Source organism: Sus scrofa, chromosome 10, assembly GCF_054392235.1.
Source record: "Sus scrofa isolate SSC_HxYL_T2T_F1_AM1 chromosome 10, Sscrofa_HxYL_maternal_Yorkshire_Landrace_v2.0, whole genome shotgun sequence".
In the NCBI taxonomy this organism is placed as follows: Eukaryota; Metazoa; Chordata; class Mammalia; order Artiodactyla; family Suidae; genus Sus; species Sus scrofa.
In genome coordinates, this window is record NC_139392.1 from 31,910,277 (window position 1) to 31,932,169 (window position 21,893).

General features: G+C 43.0%; 1 pseudogene; it reads left to right on the top strand.

Annotated features, from left to right (window-relative positions):
- The first annotated feature begins 8,988 nt into the window (after nt 1–8,988).
- Nucleotides 8,989–21,893, top strand: part of LOC110259055 (forkhead box protein D3-like) — a 59,674-nt pseudogene continuing 46,769 nt past the window's right edge.

Here is a 21,893-nt window from a genome sequence, read left to right on the forward strand (position 1 = left end):
AAATAAGAATTCATATTCATTATGAACTTTCCCCCAAAATGCAAGAGAATACTTCCCAATATTTTCATGAGGCCCGCATTACCACAATACCACCCCAAGAAAACCACAGACCCATCACTCTTATGCACATACACACAAAAAGCTCAGCAAAATAACAGAAAACAGAATCCAGAAGCATATAAAAAGGTTATAAACCATGACAAAATGAGATTTATCACAAGAATGCAAAATTGGTTTAACATTAAAAAATAAATTAATGTAAGATACCTTCTTAAGAGAATAAAGGACAAAAAAGCAGCAGATCATCTCAGTGGAAGCCAAAAAATCATTTGACAATATCCAAAGGCACTTCATGATAAAAACCTCTTAACAGGAGTTCCCCAGTTTCTCAGTGGGTTAAGGGCCTGACGTTATCACTGCTGTAGCTTGGGTTGTTGATGTGGCATGGTTTAGATCCCTGGCCTGGGAAATCTGCATGCTGTGGGTGTGGCCCCAAAACCAAAACCAAAATGAAACAAAAAACAAACAAGCACAGTCAACAAAGACTAAGCATGAATCTCACCAACCTAATAAAAGGCATCCATAAGAAACACACAGGTAACAACCCTCCAGCCTAGGAAGGCTGGAGGCTTCCCCAGATGTCAGAACCAGATATGGATGCCCTTTCTCACCATTTCTATTCAACATTGTACATGGACTTCCTGCTGTGCTGTGGCACGGTGGGTTAAGAATCTGACTGCAGGAGTTCCCATCCTGGTGCAGCAAAAACAAATGTGACTGGGAACCGTGAGGTTGTGGGTTTAATCAGCGTGTCAAGGATCCAGCATCGCCATGAGCTGTGGTGTAGGTCACAGACTAGGCTCAGATCCTGCATTGAGGTGGCTGTGGTGTAGGCCAGCAGCTGTAGCTCCAATTAGACCCTAGCCTGGAACCTACACATGCCCTGGGTGCGGCACTAAAAAAAAAAAGAAAAGAAAGAAAGAAAGCAAAGAATCTGACTGCAGCAGCTCAGGTCACTGTGGAGGCAAGGGTTTGATCACCAGCCCAGCATACTAGGTTAAATTATCCAGCAGTGCTGCAGCTGCAGCATAGGTCACAGTTGAGGCTTGGATTCAGTCCCTGGCCTGGGAACTTCCATATGCCATGAAAAACAAACAAACAAAAAATATTTTACAAACAATCCTAGCCAGGGCAATAAGACAATGAAATGCAGGCACCCAGATTAGAAAGGAGATGTGTGGGATCTCCTCTCCTGGGTAGTAAACACCTTCCCATTGGCTGCCCTGGCCCCCCATCCCATCTCTGTCCCCTGGTCCCTCTGGAGGTAGACAGCCCCCATGCTCTCAGAAAACAGCCTCTCTGCCTTATAATATTACCAAAGGAATTGCCTGACTGCACAGTTGTCACTCCCCACCTCATCCATTTAGTTTTTGGTGACAGGAAATCAGGGAAGCCTCAAAACATTTGGGAACCTAGAACATAGCATTCACTCTGTGTTTGGGGAATCATTAACCCCACACGTCAGGCTCACTGCAACCAGCTTCAGGAACACCATCTCCCAGTTCATCTGGGCTCCATGTTCACAAAATAATCTGTTTCTTTGCCCCTCCCCCAACACTCCCCAAATGCCAGTTTTGCAAACATTCCACAGTCATCTTGGTGGATGTAAACTCACATGCCACCTGCCAGGAACTGAATCCCAGGGGCCAGTGGCAGGGAGATGCCAGGTCTGAGTGAAAACACTAGGCTGGCTTGGCTCTGAACCCTCATTGTGAGGCCAAGAAAGTATAGGACAGTGGCCTGACTGGTTTTGCAACTCCTAAGAGCAGAATATACATGCTGAGGGGAAATCTAGAAACACTGATGCCTTCCAGCCCATCAGGACAGGGCACTGAACTCAGTGAACTTCCAGAACTCTGGGATTCAGAGAAGCAAGGTCCCTTCCTTGGGACCTGCATGGCTGGAGACAAGGGCCCCATGTGCAGCACCAGCAAATGCCTACAGCTTGCCAGACCCCTGCCAATGATGGCATGGACAAAGAACAGTGCATCAAAATCAGGAAGGAGGCAGAACAGGGAGAGGGCAGAAAAAATCCCAGACAGGAGTTGCCATCCCATTTGCTTTTAGGGGGCCAGCCAGCAGGAAGGAGTGCCCCTTCTGCTCCTCACATAGTCCTCCTCATCCCCAGGGTAGGGATCCCAGGCTGAATTTTCTTTTTTCTTTTCTTTTCTTCTTTTTTTTTTTTTTAGGGCTGCACCCACTGTGTAGGTAAGTTTCCAGGCTAGGGGTAGAATCAGACCTGCAGCTGCTGGCTGAGGCCACAACTATAGTAATGAAGAATCCAAACCACATCTGTGACCTACACCACAGCTCATGGCAATGCCTGGATACTTAACCCTCTAAGAGAGGCCAGGGATCAAAACCCTGTCTTCAGGGATACTAGTCAGATTCATTACTGCTGAGCCACAATGGAAACTTCCCAGGCTGAATTTTCTTTTCCCTCCTCCATGGCCACCTTGAGCTCTGCTCAGGGTGTGTGACCAATCCCCTGGGCCCCAGGCCTTCTGGGACCCAAACTGGCAGGCAACAGTCCCCCCTTCCCATCCTGCACTTCCTCAGGATCAAGCCACACCATGGGTCCGTCAGAGCCCCTGAGAAATGGTCCTGGCTGTCCCCAGGCCACTCCCCACCCAGGCCGGGATTATGGGCTCTGCTTCTCATTTTTCCACATAGCCCTGGGAGGAACCCTGAGTGAGGATACACTGGGGCAGGCACCCCAACCACAGGGCCTGGCCATGCAAAGCAGGCAGGTGGCATCCAGTATCATTGTACCTAGGTGTCACCACTGTCCCTAGGAGGGAATCACCTTCCAGAACCTTGGGGGTGGGGCTGAATCTCACTCACATCTCTCACCTCCCCTTCAGGGGACTTCAAACAGGGGTGCAGGGACCCTTTCAAAGGGGCACAGGCTAAAGTGGGAAATCCATCAGTTACAGAAAAGCCAGGGATCCCCCTTTTCCCAAAGCTCCCTGCCACCCCTGGGGTCTTTTACCTACTAAAGGATTTCCAGCCTCCTCTGCATCCTGGTGGAAGGGACTCCTGGACACCAAAGGGGGAACTTCAATTAAGGCTTTAACCCAAACACCAAAAACAACAACCACCACATCACTAGGAGAAGCATTTCCAGTAACATTTTCCTTTTCCATTTCTAAAAATCCATAATGTATTCATAGTGTTTGACCACAGGACTTTCTCAATCCAGAAATGATTTATTTTAAATACTTAGTGACCTGAGGTCACAGGAAATTTTAAAAAATCAATACATGTATATTTTCCCTGCACAGAAATATGCCTGACTTACTCATAAAAGACCCACAAGCATAAAAATGTATCACATCAGGATAAAACCCCTCAGGTAAGTGTCAAACCAAGAAGAAAACAATGAGCAGCCCCAAAGCCCCTCCAGGGACCTGCCAAGGAAAGGTGGGAGTCCAGTCACAAGATAAAGTTAGGGAGCTGTTACTTTTTAAATGTCAATAGGTACCTCACAGACTAGGATCTACATCTTTGGCAAATCTTTAAACCCTGATAGAGCACATTTTCAGAGGTTGGCTTGAAAATGTATGCAAAGTCTAGGAAATTGGTTAATGGAGGGAGTTGATGTGGGAATAAAGAAGTTCAAGGTGCCATTAAGTGCTCTTGTGGGTATTTGCACCTCTCATATGAAAATGTTAAAGGAAATGTGTGAGAGGACAGACAGAGGTTTTTTAAAAAACATTTAGGGAGTTGACAGAAAAAAAAAATTTTTTGGGGAAAAAACCCTGGCCCAGCAAGGCAGGGCCACTGTGGTGTGCAATGATTATCCACCTGAGGGTGCCTCCAGGTGAGGCTTCCAATTCAGTCCTTTTATTATTTTTCAGCTGTGCCTGAGGTATGCAGAAGTTCTGGAGCCAGGGGTCAAACCCACACAACAGCAGGAGTGACATTGCCAGATCCTTAACTCAAGGAGCCACCAGGGAGCTCCCAAATTAGGACTTTTATTTTATTTTTTATTTTTTATTTTTTATTTTTTATTTTTTTGTCTTTTGTCTCTCTTTGTTGTTGTTGTTGTTGTTGCTATTTCTTGGGCCACTCCCGCGGCATATGGAGGTTCCCAGGCCAGGGGCCGAATCGGAGCCGTAGCCACCAGCCTACACCAGAGCCACAGCAACGCGGGATCCGAGCCGCATCTGCAACCTACACCACAGCTCACGGCAACGCCGGATCGTCAACCCACTGAGCAAGGGCAGGGACCGAACCCGCAACCTCATGGTTTCTAGTCGGACTCGTCAACCACTGCGCCACGACGGGAACTCCCCAAATTAGGACTTTTATTTTAAGCAGCATCTCAGGACTCTGGCCAACCATCCTCATCAGGGTGTGTTCCAAAAACACCTGACAGAGTGCGTTCCTGGAAGCCCTCTGGGAAGCTCCAGGCCTGCTTCTTTGCCCCCTAACAGAATTTCTAGGGAGCAGGCCAGAAGCCAATCATCTGTGAGGCCCATCATGTGAAATGTGCAGCTGGGAGCTTGTGGCCTCATTCCATCCTGAGAGTGAAGAAGACTCTGACATGGTCACCAGGACAATTTTCAAACCCTGACCCACCCCACCCTGCCCTGGCTTTAGGAAGCCAACAACATCATGGCAGGTGGGGTCGGGGGGGCACTCTTTATTGCAGCAGCCAAGTAACTCCTGTCAGCCCTGATGTTTCCACCCCTAACCTCCCAAGTGGCATGAGCCTCTGCTGACCCATCCCCAGGCACATACATCAAGCCTGACCAAGCTCACCCACCCCAGCCCTGAGAGGCATGGATCTGCCCCAGTACTAGGGACTGTAAAGCCCTTGAGGGGCAGGAAGGCTTGGGCTAGATATGTTCTTGTTCCCCAAAGGCCCATCTCAGTATAGCTGCCTGAGCCAAGGACATTAACATTGTTAGCCTCCTCAAAGAATTTCTTGGATTTGCTTTCAAAGGGGGAAAAAAAAGGCCTATGCCATCAAGAAGTGGGATCAGAAACTCTGGTTTTCACTTGCTTACACTCTGTCACACCACAGTAAGAAGAAAAATAATCACCTAATCAGATAAAGGTTCCCACTGGGTGATGCATGGTGTGGGATGGGGAGATTAAGGACAGGGCTCTCCCACAGCTTGGGAGCAGTCCCAGGTCCGCACTCACCGGTTGTGTGGCCTCAGGCCATAGGTTTACTCCTCTGTGCTTCAACCTCCTTATCCATAAAGTGGGAATAATCATCAATTGCACCTCTTTCTGGAGTTTTCAGTCACTTAGAACAGGAACAAGACCCTTCCTACCAGATCCTGGGTCAACACAGACCAAGGCACAATGGGACACCTCAGGCCTCACCCGGGTGTTTTATATCCCCCATCCCCCTCCTTGCCCAGACTGGTTGGTTATCCTCTCTGACCCCTATGTCACCCAATGACCCTGTAGTACTGTGCAGTAATTGTCCCATCCCTCCTCTTCTCCCCTCTAGCCTGGAACTTTCCGGGGCAGCCCCTGAGGCAGCTCCTGGCCCTCAGATGACTAACTCTTTGGTTATTTATGCAACATGCAGAAAAAAATTCAGTATCATCTAGATCTCCTCTGAATGGATGGCATTTGGATGGGTGGGTCAGGGGCTACAGGCAGGTCACAAGGGTCACCTGGCCTAGCTCTCAGCCCTTCACCCCATCAGTCCAAGATGAGGGCCTGGGGCTCCCAATATGAAAAACACCAGCCTTCATGGGCTTTGGGGCACTTTCCTACCACCCTTCCACAACGTCCCCCCTCAGTCAATGCAGAGAAGGTAAATAAGTTTGTCCAGGGTCACTTGGATGATGGAAGATTTCAAAGGCCCTCTCCCTTTGGCTCAGGAAAATAGGAGGCCCCTGAAGAGGTTGTAAATGTACTTTTCTACTGACATTTCAAGCCCACCCTCAACCTCATCTTAGTGACTAAGGTCTCCAGGTCCAACAGCCTGTGGCCAAGCTGGGCCTTATGCTTACAAAGCAGGAGCTGGAATCCCTGGGAGGTGAGATCAGGGGTCAGGGGTCAAAGTGAACTCATCCCCACAATTCCCTTGGGGTGGAGGCACACAGATTCTTTTTTTTTTTTTTTTTTTTTGTCTTTTCTAGGGCTGCTCCTGTGGCATATGGAGGTTTCCATGCTAGGGGTATAATCAGAGTTGTAGCCAACGGCCTATGCCAGAGCCACAGCAACTTGGGATCCAAGCCATGTCTGTGACCTACACCACAGTTCATGGAAACGATGGATCCTTAACCCACTGAGCAAGGCCAGGGATCAAACCTGCAACCTCATGGTTCCTAGTTGGATTCATTAACCACTGTGCCATGATGAGAACTCCAACACACAGATTCTTAATAGCTCCTAAACTGAGCCCCACTTTGGCAAAGTCCCCTTTACTCCTCTGGGGTAATGGGACACCAGAACTCTATCATTCAGGCCTCTATGTCATATCTGAAAATAAAGCACAGAAGGCAAAGAATTATCTTTCTGTGAAAATCAGTTGTGTCCAGTGTTTTCCTGTATATTGGTTAACCCACCATATCTAAGTTTCAAGCTCTTTCTTCCATAATTTTCCCCATCACCAAAGAACTGAACTATAAGATGCAGGGCTAGCTTGGAATCCCTGCATCTTCCTCCAGTGGCATTCCTCACATTGGACCCCCAGCAGGATCAGCCATCCAGGCTTCTCCCAGATAATGGCCCCCAGAGGCTTGGGCCAAACCACCTGTACATGGTGACCCCTAGATTCCAGGGGCCTTTCCCAAAACCCCAAGCACTTCAAAATAAATAAATAAATAAATGAATGAATGAAAACCTCTGGGAAATTCACCTGAATGTGAGCATGGCTTTTTAAATCAGCTGGTACTTGGAGCCAGTAGGCAGAAAGACTCCCTCCCCACCCCCAACCCCACCCCCACCCCCATGGCACAAAGGGGTCTAATTTGTTCAAAGCAGCCAAGTGTTGTCAACAGTGCCTACTGGGGACAACCTTTATAAGCAAAATCCCTTTCTTCATAAAGGGCTCCTTTTGATACTTGAAGAATCACAGCCTCTATTAGGGGCCCAAAGAAGCACCAGCTCCCACCCAATTCTTTCTTCTGGGAAAAGCAGAAATTGCTCAGCATAATAATGGAATTATTATACAATTAGAACATTGTACCCCAGAAGTAATTCATCTAGCCACTTTTGAAGCAGCCTAACTCCTACTAAGACAAAGGTCTCTCTAAGGATACTGTGACTTCCTGGGCAAAAGTCCAGTTTACCATTTAATAATCTGCCTTAGGGATGCCACATCAACCTTTCCCCCTTAACCATCATGGAACCCTCAGTAGGCACAAAGCTCCAGGTAAACAGTGGTTTCAACCCTTTATCAAACCCAGCATCAGTGTCTCCAACAAGTGGTTTAAAAGCCTGGTTTTTCAAAAGCAGCCACTCCCTGGGGCCTCTCTGAACATCCCAAAACCTTCAGATGCCAGGCAAGGAATAGGTGGTCACTCATTATTATTTAATGTGACAGCCAGGACACTTGGAGGGAGCGTGAACCCACTGCCCATGGACTCTTTCTGCAGCCATTTTAGCAAAGCTGTGGTGCCAAGTCCCAGATAGGGTCAACCCCCCATCCTCCACATAGAACTTCAAAATGAAATTACCTCTCTACTTCTTGGAGCCTAATTTAATTAGCAGATTTACTTCATGAATCTACAAACCTGAGTTCAGAGAAAAAGAAGTCATGAAAATATCTTACTACCTCCAAGTTCCACATGGAAACCACTTTATTTTCAGATGGCCTTGGAGGCATGCCAGGACCTTGTCCAGAGCTGCTGGCCACCATGGCCCCAGGTACTGCTACCTGAGCTCCTACTTGAGGGGCCCAAGCACCTTCTCAGATCTGCTGCCCAGGGTCCTTTTAAAAGCTCTACCAGGAAAGCTCAATGTCACCAGAAGTGGCCAAGCCCCATTGGAATGCCCCCAGCACCACAGAAACCCTACCAGACTGCACCCACCCTTCCATCCTGTGCAGAGTGTGGGCTCACAAACCCACCTGCCAGCCTGCATCCTCCCAACCCTGGCAGCAAGGTCCCTGCTGGCACCAACAGTCTCAGATCACAGATAGAGAGATCCATCTGGGGCCCAGAGCCCTGGGAACCAGAGCAGGAAGGTCCATTCCTATTCCTGCACCCTCTGAACCCATGCAGGGATGCCCTCTGAGAGGATCTCACCTGCTCCAATGGTTCTGGTGGCTCCAGGTTAGGCCGTGAGTGGGTGGTCTTGTCTCCAGGTCCACACTGCACCAGGAACAGCCTACAGAGGTGCCTGAGTCTTGGGCTGCATGGGCAGGGCTGCTTAGCAGCCTGGAGGACAGATGCTAGATTAAAAGTTGCCAGAGAAACTTGAGAAACTCCAGCATACTGATGCCAGCCTCTTGTATAATTCACAGGAAGCAGTGCTAGGGAAGCAGGGAGCGGTGAAGGAGTCAGTCCACCAGCAACAGCCAGGCTGGACACCCCACTCAGGCTTGGGTGCCCAGTGTGCCAAGGCCTGGAAACTGGGGTGGGTTTTCTGCTGGAACCTGAGGTCAGAGGGGTCGACCAGGGACACAGAGGTCGACCTGTGACACCCTGGCTTGGGCCCAGTAGGTGCACTGGCCAGGCATCAGGAAACCCCCTTCTCCAGCTGGGCACACCTGAATGGTTGGTCTGAACACAGGTGGCACAGGATCTCTGGTTACCTGGGGGCCACAGCATGTGTCCCCAACTCTGCATGACCCCTAGTGGCTGAGTGTGACTTCTACCGCCAGACCTTCAGAGCCCACTTACCCAGGGAAGTGGGTTGCGACCTAGGGCTAGGAGACCCCTGGCTGAAGGTGGAGGTAGATCCATCTTTGTGGCCCCATAGGGAGGCACTAGGGATGAGAGCGGTTCATGCATGGAGAACAAAGGGGGTGCTCCCGTGCTCTGCCCCCAAAACATTTTAAAGGGGTCCTACTCCAGAAAGAACACCAGGAACTGGGATGGTGAGGGGGCAGAGAGGGTGTCTCTACAGGGAAGCGACTCCCACCAGGACTCCAAGAATCCTTTCCCCAACCCCCCATCCTCAGGCTTTGGGCGCCAGGGGGGCTCCCTACTGTCCTTCCCAGCAGCGCGGGGTGCCCTCGCCACTCCATCCCCACACCCACACTGCCACACACCCCTCACCGCCGCATCACCTGGCTCAGGCATAGCTCCTGGTGTCTGGGCGGGTCTGAACCCCTGGGAGAAAGACAGCATCTACTTGCAAGGTCTTGGCCTTGGAACCCAAAATGCCCAGGTGCCCAACCTGGGCAAGCTGCGGAGCCACTGCTGCTGCTCAGCCCCTCCCCTCACTGCAGTTGGGGTGGGAGCTCAGGGCAGCGGTGACTCTTCTGGGTCTTCCCTCAGCCAAGCACTGAAGGTTGGGAACCGCCAGGGTGGGGGAGCGGTCCTCTTTCAGCCAATGGTCACCCACATACCCCAGTCCCAGATAGCTCCCACTATGGGCAGCTAGCAGGGTCTGTTGCGGCTTCTGGGGGAAGGCAGGTGCTCCGCCCTAACCACCATGCCTGCCAGTGGTTCAGGCCTCTGAGGTGTCAAGGCACTGCTTTTTTTTTTTGTTTGTTTTTAGCATATATTTCTTTCCTCTTTATTTCATTAAAATATATGGTACATGGAACATTATATTATAATTATATTATCATTATCATGCTTGATGTTCTTTAGTACTCCAAGTATCTTTTTGTCAAGAATCTCTGATGCCTTTACAAACCAGTAAACAATTTCGTCCAGCTTTACATCATATAACATTGGGATGACATAAAGTGGGGAAAACAAGAGTTGAAGCTAGACAGGAAGGCTTTGGAATAATTCAGAAGAGACCACACAAACTCTACAGAATGTATTTGAATCTGTTCTACTCTTTGGATCATATTCCTCCCAGAAGAGATAAAAGAAATCCTTACTCCACCAGAGCATGCTGAAAATACTGACTACACTCCAGGGACTGTTGTGTTAGGCATTATTTCCTGTGTGCAGGGAACACAGCCTGAGGTTTGGAGTCAGACACGTTGAGCAGAGGCCAGATATTTCAACTCTTAAGAAATTTTTGGAATATTACAAATTCTGAAAGACTCTAATAATGTTTTCCTTTTACCAGTTTTTGCATTACTGCAGAACTGTGGCCTACTCTCTTTTCGTGCTTTTATATTTCATGCAAAATCTAATAATAAATGCAGAGAGATTTAAAATATTATTTATTTATTTTATGATTTTTATTTTTCCATTATACTTGATTTATAGTGCTCTGACAATTTCTATTGTGTAGCAAAATGACCCAGTCTCTCTCTCTCTCTCTCTCTCACACACACACACACACACACACACACACACACATTCTTTTCTCACATTTTCATCCATTGTTCCATCACAAGTGACTAGATACAGTTCCCTATGCTATACAGCAGGATTTTATTGTTTATTCACTCCAAGTGCAATTGGTTACATCTATTAATGCCAGACTCCCAGTCCATCCCACTCCCTCCCCCTCCCCCATGGCAACCACAAGTCTGTTCTCCAAGTCCATGGGTTTATTTTCTGTGGAAAGGTTCATTTGTGCCGTATATTAGATTCCAGACATAAGTGATATCATATAGCATATGGTATTTACCTTTCTCTTTCTGACTTACTTCACTTAGTATGAGAGTCTCTAGCTTCATCCATGTTGCTGCAAATGACATTATGCTGTTCTTTTTTTATGGCTGAGTAGTATCCCATTGAATATTCTCTGCCATCAATCATACAAATGTTTTCTTAGGTCAGTCTCCCAAAGCAACAGAAATAAAAGAAAAAATAAACCAATGGGACCTAATCCAACTGACAAGAGCTTGCACAGCAAAGGAAACCATAAAAACAGACAGTCTACAGAATGGGAAAAAAATAGTTTTGAAAGATGCAACTGACAAGGGCTTAATCTCTAAAATATACAAATAGCTTATACAACTCAGCGGCCAAAAAGCCAACAACTCAATTGAAAACTGGGCAAAATACCTGAATAGACACTTCTCCAAAGAAAATATACAGATGGCCAACAATCACATGAAAAAATGTGAATCCACTGAGCCAGTGCTGGGAGGAATAAAATCTGCTTCCTGTCATAAAGCGTCAGTGTCCTGTCTTTCTGTATGAGAATCCTACAACACTGGATATTCTGAGAAGCCCAAAAGAAAGAAAATGAGTTCCATGCTCTTTTGTTTTGTTTTGTTTTTGTTTTTTGGTTCTTGTGGACAATGTATAAAAGTTGATTCAGAGAAATGAGAAGAAAACTTTGGATATGGCAGATTAAAATGAGATAATTGGAGATACTTAGTAAATATCCATAAATTGTGTTATGGAATAGACTTGGTTTCAACCTTTACATAATTTCCAAAAGCTAGACTTTACTAATATCACAGGTTTATTTTTTTGTTTTTGTTTCTGTTTTTTTTTTTTTCTTTAAGGCTGAACCTGTGGTATATGGAGGTTCCCAGGCTAGGGGTCAAATTGGCGCTGTAGCCCCTGGCCTATACCATACTCACAGCAACACCAGATCTGAGCCTTGTCTGTGACCTACACCACAACTCACAGCAATTCAGGATCCTTAACTCACTGAGCAAGGCAAAGGATTGAACTTGTGTCCTCATGTGTTCTAGTCAGATTCACTTTTGCTGAGCCGCTATGGGAATACCCTAACATCACAGTTTTAAAGTGGGTATGGAACATGTGCAAATGGAATAATAAAAGAAGTTAGCTGAGAAGGGAGAACAAAAATAGAGTTGACCCTGTCTCAGAGGATGAGATTCAGTATCTTCAGAGGCAGTTGGATTCATGAGATGGACCAGTCTACCTATTTGAGTAAATACAATTTTAGTTGAAATGCTTACATGTACCATAACAATCTGTAATTACTTCCCTGCCTATCTCATTTAAATGTGAGAATATAGAACTCAAAAGACAATTAATGACTTAGCCAAAAAGTCAATTTTTATTTTGCTCTTGTTTCTATAATTATTTCTGGATTTCTGTTCCAGTTAACATTGTAAACTTAATCACATGTTTCTCTCCCCATATTTTTATATATTCCCTACAGAAGAGTAACATATTTCATCAGCTACATTTACCACATATTGAAATTAAAAAAGCTTTTACCCCTTTGTTGGCATATTTCTAATGTAAGATATTTGAGGGATTTGTGGTGAATATAAACTTATAGACTATTTTTATTATACTGGAGATCATTGTATAACATCAATATCAGATGGTCAACTTAGTCCACCTCAAAGCCTCCAAAAATGAGGTAGTGCTCCCTGAGGGGTTACTGTACAGTTTTTACTTGATTTGGGATTGTCTTGCTTTGAGTTATTTCATCAGACATAAAGATAATTATTCAATGCCATACACACTTAGTTTCTTGATCTCATCAAATGGTTTTTGAATATGTTACAGAAGGCAGATTGTTAGGTATGAATAGAGAAGGGGAACATGGGGCCAGATGGCAGGAAACTGTGCATTATGCAAAGAGTGGGGTCCATGGGCAGACAAAGAAAAGTAGGAACCTCCACACTGACCGACTCACACATTTTGGGGTCATAAGTTCCCTAGAGACAGACTAGGAATGGTGGAAAAGAGTGCAGATCTCCAGCATCTGAATGTAACCTGTTGCTCTTCATGCCCTCATTATAATAAAATTATAATAGAGTTAGCTATGCAGATAAGTATTACCCATCATGCACCAACACCATGACACTTCCAATAAGAGCTAAATAAGGGAGTTCCTGTTGCAGCTCAGTGGTTAACAAATCTGACTAGGAACCATGAGGTTATGGGTTTGATCCCCGGCCTTGCTCAGTGGGATAAGGATCCAGCATTGCTGTGGGCTGTGGTGTGGGTTGCAGAGGTGGCTCAGATCCCACGTTGCTGTGGTTCTGATGTAGGCAGGCAGCTACAGCTCTGATTAGACCCCTAGCCTGGGAATCTCCATATGCAGCAGGAGCAGCCCTAGAAGAGGCAAAAAGACAAAATAAAAAAAAAAGAGAGAGAGAGCTAAATAAGGATTAAAATCCCTCCACCCTTTAAGAAGTTGGAGCTGAGATGAAAATTAAGGAATAGAACCCCCAAACCCAATCTTCCCAGTGAATAGTCTGACTATGCAATTGGATGTACCTTATAAACAGTATGCCAAAGAAAGAGTGCATCTGCTTGACTCTCTGTCTGCCTCCCTTTAAGAGGTGTATTTCTTTTTTTTTTTAACCTTTTCTAGGGCCACTCCCAGGGCATATGGGGAATCCCAGATTCCCAGGCTGGGGGTCTAATCAGAGCTACAGCCCCTGGCCTACACCAGAGCCAGAGCAACATGGGACCCGAGCCATGTCTGCAACCTACACCACAGCTCATGGCAATGCCAGATCCTTAGCCCACTGAGCAAGGCCAGGGATCAAACCCCCAACTTCATGGTCCCTAGTCGGGTTCATTAACCACTGAGCCATGATGGGAACTCCCAAGAGGTGTATTTCTCACTTAAATAAACCCTTACTTTTCTGTCTCAATTTTTCTCTCATTTCTATATCTCTGCTGTGAGGAGACAAGAACCTAAACTTCAGGATCATTTCCACTTGATTCATGGCCATAGTCAATAAAAGTCATCCCTCAAAAATAACATTTTCATCCACATCTGTAACACAATGCATATTTTACTTATTTTTGTCATTTACTGTCTTATAATTTTCTGTTTCATAGTACAATAAAATCACAAAAACAAAGATGGGATACTAGGATGAAGTTGGCACATAACATCTTGAATTCTTTGAATAAATGAATATATGAGCATGTGAATGAGTAAATTCTAGACATATAATATACATATTGGGGTAAAACATAATAATACTATTATATTATGAATAATGCTAAAGTTATAATTTCCTATCTAATCTGCCTCACACTGTTAACTCATAGGGCACTGAGACTTATCTTTAGTCAGAGGAAACAAGCAACCATTGGGAAATCCCATGGGACCTAAGCTTCCTGAATTACCATACAATAAGGATATTTAGGGGGAAAAGCATGCATTGAATTCTTCTCTAAAAATAACCTGCATCCCTCCAAAATGCTTCAACTGTCTTTTTCTGCCATTATAATTCATTCTTCTCAAAGGCACTTCCTAACTTCTTACTAGAACCTTTTTAAACATTCAGGATAAAGAGAAATTTATTCCACATGGAATTTTGTAAAAAAGAAAATCTATGTCTTATTTGGAGCTGAAGTTAAGTATTTATTGTTTTCACTTGGTTGTTAATACTTTATCCTCCAAAACCATATGTAGCACTTGAAGGTTTCCTGCACATAGGTAATGGTATCATTCACATAACTTCACTCTCTTCTGTTATTGTTCCCTTAGATTCATTTAATTTGATACATGTGATTTAATCTTTCATCACATTTATGATTCAAAAATACTTTTCAATTTAATATAAAACTCAGTAGGTGCATAATCTATAACTGAAGATTTTTTTTCACCAAATCACTATTTGTTTCCAATGACTGTTGTAAGAAAGTCTGAGGTGCCCAGAATTGAAAGGAAAAATCATCACCCTCAAAAATAAGTGTAATTTGGAGTTCCTGTCATGCCACAGTGGTTAACGAATCCGACTAGGAACCATGAGGTTGCGGGTTCAATCCCTGGCCTCCATCAGTGGGTTAAGGATCTGGTGTTGCCATGAGCTGTGGTGTGGGTCACAGATGGGGCTTGGATCCCACATTGCTGTGGCTCTGGCATAGGCCAGCGGCTATGGCTCCAATTCAACTCCTAACCTGGGAATCTCCACATGATGTGGGGGCAGCCCAAGAAATGGCAAAAAGGCAAAAAAAAAAAAAAAAGTACAATTTCTTGGAGTTCCCATCATGGCTCAGTGGTTAACAATCCAACTAGGAACCATGAGGTTGCGTGTTTGATCCCTGGTCTTGCTCAGTGGGTTAAGGATCCAGCATTGCTGTGAGGTGTGGTGTGGGTCACAGACAGAGCTCAGATCCCACATTGCTGTTGTTGTGGAAACCGCAAAAACCATGGCAACGGAAGGAGACAAACAGCACTCAGAGAAATTGGAAAGCAAGGTTTATTCAGCATCAGTGCGGGGTCAGAGGAGTCACCTCCAGAGTCTGAGCACCAGGTATTTGTTCTCAGTAATTTTATACACTACAAGGTCTTGATTTTCCCATGTAAGCATCCCGGACCTCCCCCATCCCCAGGCAGACAGTGTTCCTCCCTAAGAAACTGAGCAAGCAAGGTTACAGAAGCGGAACTGATAAGCAATGCTGGGTACCTGATTAGCAGGGCTGCTGGCTTGGACAGAGGGCACACAGTTGTTACATTATTACAAGAAGGGTGGTATAGTGATGAGCACAGCTGGAAAGGATTGCAGTTGCCTTCTTAGCCAAGGGGGGGTTGTTCTTTATTTAAAACTCCATTTCACTGTGGCTGTAGCATAGGCCAGTGGCTACAGCTCTGATTAGATCCCTAACCTTGGAACCTCTATATGCAGTGGGAGTGGCCCAAAAAGACAAAAAAAAAAAAGTATAATTTCTGATATACATTTGCTCCTTCTTCTTACCTACAAGTCTTCCCCACACCTGTAGCTTCTCAATCTACCTCCTACACTCTGTATTTATAAACAGATTTGGGATCAAGGTCCATAGTCCCCCATTTAGCACCAGGAAATAATGGTTATGTTCAGTTGTGAGCACAGGTGTTTTGTATACCGTATCCTTCCTTTCCAGTGATATCTATCCTGGAATGACTTTCTCATTGCAGACCAACCAAGGGCTCAGTACTGTAATAAGGATTTTAGAAATGATAAAATTATAAAGTATGAGCCTAATTTTCAATGTTTCTCTTATGAGAATTATCCTGGGGAATAAGATATATAAGAACAAATGATACACGACAACATATAATTCTTACTTATTGTTACAATATATGCATATAAATAAAATAGTAGTGTGAATACTGTGAATTGAGAAAAACTGAAATATTTCCAAGTAATGTAATCTAGGGAATAATAAAAACATGTAGTAGAAGATAAGTCATCAAATACTTTTAGTTAGCTCAACTAAATAGGCATCCTAGCAGTTAAATTTACACATATATTTTTTGCAGCCAACAAAGATCATTTGATTATTCTCCTTTTAAAATGAAATAAGAATTGAATCAACTCACCTGACTGCAAAAGAATTTTATTTATTTATTTAATAAAGTTGCTTTGCTAAGGTTGTGGATTCTGGGGAAATTATTGCTGAGGATTCAACTTTTTTTTAATATAGTGATAAATCTGAAAAAATAATAACAATCTAGAGTATGTTGCAATGAATAGTGTAAGAAAATGACTTTTCCTCTAATCTATTAAAAAAATCAGTGAGGTTCCTGATGGCTCAGAATGTTAAGGTCTGGTGGTGACATCACAGATGCTTGGGTGGCTGCTGTGGCACAGGTTTGATCCCTCACTAAGGAAATTTCATGTGCTGTGGGTGCAGCCAAAGAATGAAATCAAATACAATAAATTCAGAAATGATAAGAGAAAAGTCAACCAAAAGTCTGAACCTTAACATTAAGCTGTGTCACATATATATGCCAGCAAAACCTTAGGGATGTTAACCCTGGAGAATAACATTGAAATATTGCCTAGGAGACCAGGAATAGAGGAATTAGATGAAGTAATGCTTATGTGATATTTTGTGGTTGCATATCATTTTTTCTAAAGTTTGGTGAATAATTTTTTCTAAAGTTTGGTGAATAATTTAATCATGAACACTATCTGTATTTTAAGAATGTTGAACCAGAAAATGTATTTTATCTTTAAATACTTGGAAAATTCAGAAATATACCAAAGGAAAATAAGCTATTGAGCAGCAATCCCCAAATTCTTAATCATTATTGCATTTCTTGTTTTCCCTGTTTATATGAATATATATTTATCAGTGTGGTCTGGATATAAAACTTATATAGTAAGTATCATGTCATAGTTATAGTGTTTAGTACATGTTCCTTAACTTAACATTGTACTGTGAGCTTCATTTTCTTCTTCATTTTCATTTTGTATGAAAATCACAGGGTTTCTTAGGACAATACTGTTTGCATTACTATTCCAAATATGAGCACAATTCTATTAAAATCTTACATTTATTATTGAAATTGAAAAAAAAAGCTGGCTCTGGTTTTCAATTTATAGTTTAGCTTTATGAGAAGGATAACATATTTATTATTTAAAAAGCTGCCATATCTTAACATATAGACATTGTGGGAGTTCCCATCATGTCTCAGTGGTTAATGAATTTGACTGGAAACCATGAGGTTATGGGTTCTATCCCTGGCCTCACTCAGTGGGTAAATGATCTGACATTGCCATGAGCTGTGGTGTAGTTTTCACAAGTGGCTCAGATCCCTTGTTGCTGTGGCTGTGGTGTAGGTCAGCGGCTACAGCTCTGATTGGAGCCCTAGCTTGGGAACCTCCATGTGCCATGGGAGAAGCCCTAGAAAAGGCAAAATGACAAAAAAAAAATAGACATTTCAATGTCAGTGACTTTGCTAATACTGTTATTAGAAAACTTTTTTTTCTAGAAAGCATCATACAGTAACTATTTTAGATTTGGTGTTCTAAAATTTCAACTATTAAATTCTATTCAGGGAGTTCCCGTCGTGGCGCAGTGGTTAACAAATCCGACTAGGAACCATGAGGTTGCGGGTTCGGTCTCTGCCCCTGCTCAGTGGGTTAACGATCTGGCGTTGCCGTGAGCTGTGGTGTAGGTTGCAGACGCGGCTCAGATCCCACGTTGCTGTGGCTCTGGCGTAGGCCGGTGGCTACAGCTCCAATTCGACCCCTATCCTGGAACCTCCATATGCTGCGGGAGCGGCCCAAGAAATAGCAGCAACAACAACAACAACAACAACAACAACAAAAAAGACAAAAAGACAAAAAAAAAAAAAAAAAAAAAAAAGAAATTGAACCTGGGCAGCCTGGATGAAAACCAGGAATTCTCCACAGGAGGAGTTCCCGTTATGGCTCAGCGGTAATGAACCTGACTATTATCCATGAGGACACAGGTTAGATCCCTGGCCTCTCTCAGTGGTTAAGGATCTGGCCATTTTCATCAGCTGTGGTGTAGGTCACAGATGCAGCTTGTATCCCATGTTGCTGTGACTGTGACTGTGGCATAAGCTGGAAGCTAAAGCTCTTATTAAACCCCTAGCCTTGGAAATTCCATGCATCATGAGTGTGGCTCTAAAAAAAACAAAAATTAAATAAAAATAATTTAAAAACACAAGAAAACCCATTTCAGAACAACAACAACAACAAGACCTTCTCTCCACAGTATCCAAAAACCAAATAGAATGAATGATTGGATCTCTGGGTTGCTCAGTTTCACTAAAAGAGTATAAAAAGGGGCTATAGAGATCTAAACTTAAATGTAAGTAAAAGGAAAGGGTGGCTCTTTAGGAATAAATGGAGACAAAAAATAAAGCTTCACCATGTCTCTCTGCATTTCCCATATTCTCTGACTAATCTTCATATTAGCCTAGAGCTCTCTCTCCAGGATCATTTCATTTTTGATGTTCTCAAAATTTTCTACTGCTTTAAAATGATCTGCAAAATTCTCAAAACCCAGCTTATACATATCTGAAAGGTTTAGGTGCATTCTATATAAAAGTCTCATTACAGGGCTTATGTACAGAGAAATGAAAAACCAAGGCTTTTTACCAGGAAGCAGCATTTATTCATGCTGGCACTAGCTCAGTGGATTAATATCCAGAGGCTGAGCCCCAAACTCAGGGGGGTATCACCTTATATACCCCCTGCTCATGAATACAGGTTTTGCTATATTGTTGTAGAACTACTCATGGGCACACAAATGTTGGTGTTGCATGTTGCCTTTCCTTTGTTCTGGGAAGGCCCCCCCCCACTACACTATTAGCATAATTCAAAAGCATACTCTAATCATCCTTTGAAATCATGATTTGACCCAAACCAAGCTTCATTGATCATTGCCTACAAATGGAGAGACCATTCCTGCAAGTATATGTAAAAATAGCATACTTGAAAAAAATAAAACTTCAATTCAAATTTGCCTCCCAAATCCAGGCTGATATATAAATATGTGTGTATAGATAGATATAGGAATATAGATAGGGATAACTTTGATAATGGAAAGTATAAAGGGTAGCCAGGGCCTAGTGTTCTGGTTTCCAGGATAATTCAAGTGATTACTGGCAATATTCTTAACTCTTTATTTGATTTAATATGAATCATTAGTCTGTCACATATTTCAGAAAAGATTAAAGGGTTAAAGTAGATCTGATAATGGACCTTGTAAGTCCCAGTCCAGTATTATTTCTTATTACAAAAGAAGCAGTGTTTTATTTCCTTAAGTTTATCTTTGTTTGACATAATGTAAATAAATGTTGCTTTTACTTTCCCCCAAAATTCCCACTCTGACTCTATATTCTTTTTTGTTGTTGTTGTTGTTGTTGCTATTTCTTGGGCCGCTCCCACAGCATATGGAGGTTCCCAGGCCAGGGGTCGAATTGGAGCTGTAGCCACCGGCCTACGCCAGAGCCACAGCAACGCGGGATCCGAGCCGCATCTGCAACCTACACCACAGCTCATGGCAACGCTGGATCATTAACCCACTGAGCAGGGGCAGAGACCGAACCCGCAACCTCATGGTTCCTAGTCGGATTCGTTAACCACTGCGCCATGACAGGAACTCCGTGACTCTATATTCTTAATTTGTGGTCTCATTCTCCATCAAAGTAGTAAAGAGTAGAATTTTTTTCATAGAGTCCAGTAGTACAAAATCCCTCTGCAAATTAGTAGCAATGAGTATGAATTTCTTTCACTTACAGGCAAAACAAATAGAATACCCACTAGATGGCAAGGCAATACCACAATTTAAATCAAGACACACATCAATGTAGTCATTGTTTCAGAGATACTAAAAGAGAAACAAATAGAAAATAAAACATTCATGCTTTGACTATAAAGTTGGAAGTTGTTCATTCTATCTCCCTTTCTTTCAGTAATAAGGAGACATGTTCAAAGATGGTAAATTATTTGGCCATATGCAAGCATACCTCAACTTTGAATTTTATTATTGTTTCTCCAATTTTCAGTTTTGAACTAGAAATGATGTTTTGGCTTTTGGTCACTTACACAAAAAATTTGGAACATAAAGAGTATTATGATGAGACAGAATGTCATTTAATTAATTAAATCATGGCTATATTATCTAATTAATTGAATTCTTCATAGTCCATGATTTAATTATTGTCATACTTTTACTATTGGAGAAGCAAGTGACTGTCTTACTAAACAAGAATTTAAGTAAAGCCTACCTATGTTATGTGAGACTTTTGTATATTTGGCACAATTGCTGACACATAGCAGTTAATAACTAATTAATATTTTCCCCAAATCAATAGGAGATGAGTATTATTTTCCATTTTTGAGAGATTAAAAAAGTGAGATAGCTCAGAAAATCCACATAATCTGTTCCAAAGACAGGCACCCATAATTAAATGCAGTTCTGAAAGGCATTCATTTGTGTCAGATTTATTTTATTTTTTTTCCATTTTGTCCGGATCGGGCAGAAGATGAGGTACTGGCCCTACTACTTACCAGGATAAGATTTCCCTAGATAAGACAAGTCACTTAATAATATCTGGCAATATTTAATAAAAATGAATCTGAATCAAGGTAGGTACTTCTAAGAACCAAAAGACTTAGAATATTTGAGTAGACACTGCATGGTGGTGTAGTTAGTGACATCTACCTGGAAACAGCCAGAGTTTAATAGCCTCTGATAGGACTGAACAAGGACTAACTGGGCATGGCAAGAAGGCCAGCTTATCTGGCAAAGGGAATCATTAGAATATCAGGGAAGGTGAATTTCCATCTTGGCTCAGCAGTAATAATCCTGACTTGTTCCATGAGGAATGAGGGGTCAATCCCTGGCCTTGTTCATTGGGTTAAGGATATGGTGTTGCCATGAGTGAGCTGTAGTGTAGGTCACAGATGTGGCTGCAGCTCAGATCCTATGTTCCTGTGGCTGTAGCATAGGTCAGCAGCTGCAGGTCCTATTTGACCCCTAACATGGGAATTTCTATATGACACCAGGTGTGACACTAAAAAGTAAATAAATAAAATTAAAAAAAAATTCCAGGGAAGAATACTGATGTTTAAACTATGGACACTCTCTACACATTTTAAAAGCATAAGATACAATTATTAGTTGAATGTGATGGTTTATTTAATTGTTTTAACCTTTATTATTCACTGTGAAGGATATCATGTGGACTTTTGTGGCCATTGATGATAGCTCTCATACACTAGAGAGAATTCTACTTTTTATCTTCAAAATCCTGCTTTATATGCACATATTTGAATACTAATTTCACTGAAAGGAGAAAAAGACGGAGGAGAGTGCTAGAGTTTTGAAAATAAAGTGTAAATACATTAGTTCTGAAGTCATGAGTAAATGCAATGAGATATTTTAAATACTAAGGTTCAGTGTTTTATAAGTTAAGATGTTATGGTGTGATTTAGTGGAATGGTTGCTTTTCAGTAGTTCTCAATAGTTCTTCCTTAGCTTATCTATGATTCTTGAACTTCTAGTAGAAAAGTTTTTACTTGTCCTAAGATGTAAGAATTATTAACACATTATTAGAGTTGGTCTTATATTACTTACAACAGTGACTAGAGGGAAGAGGAAATGAAAACAATAAGAATGAAAGGGAGGAAA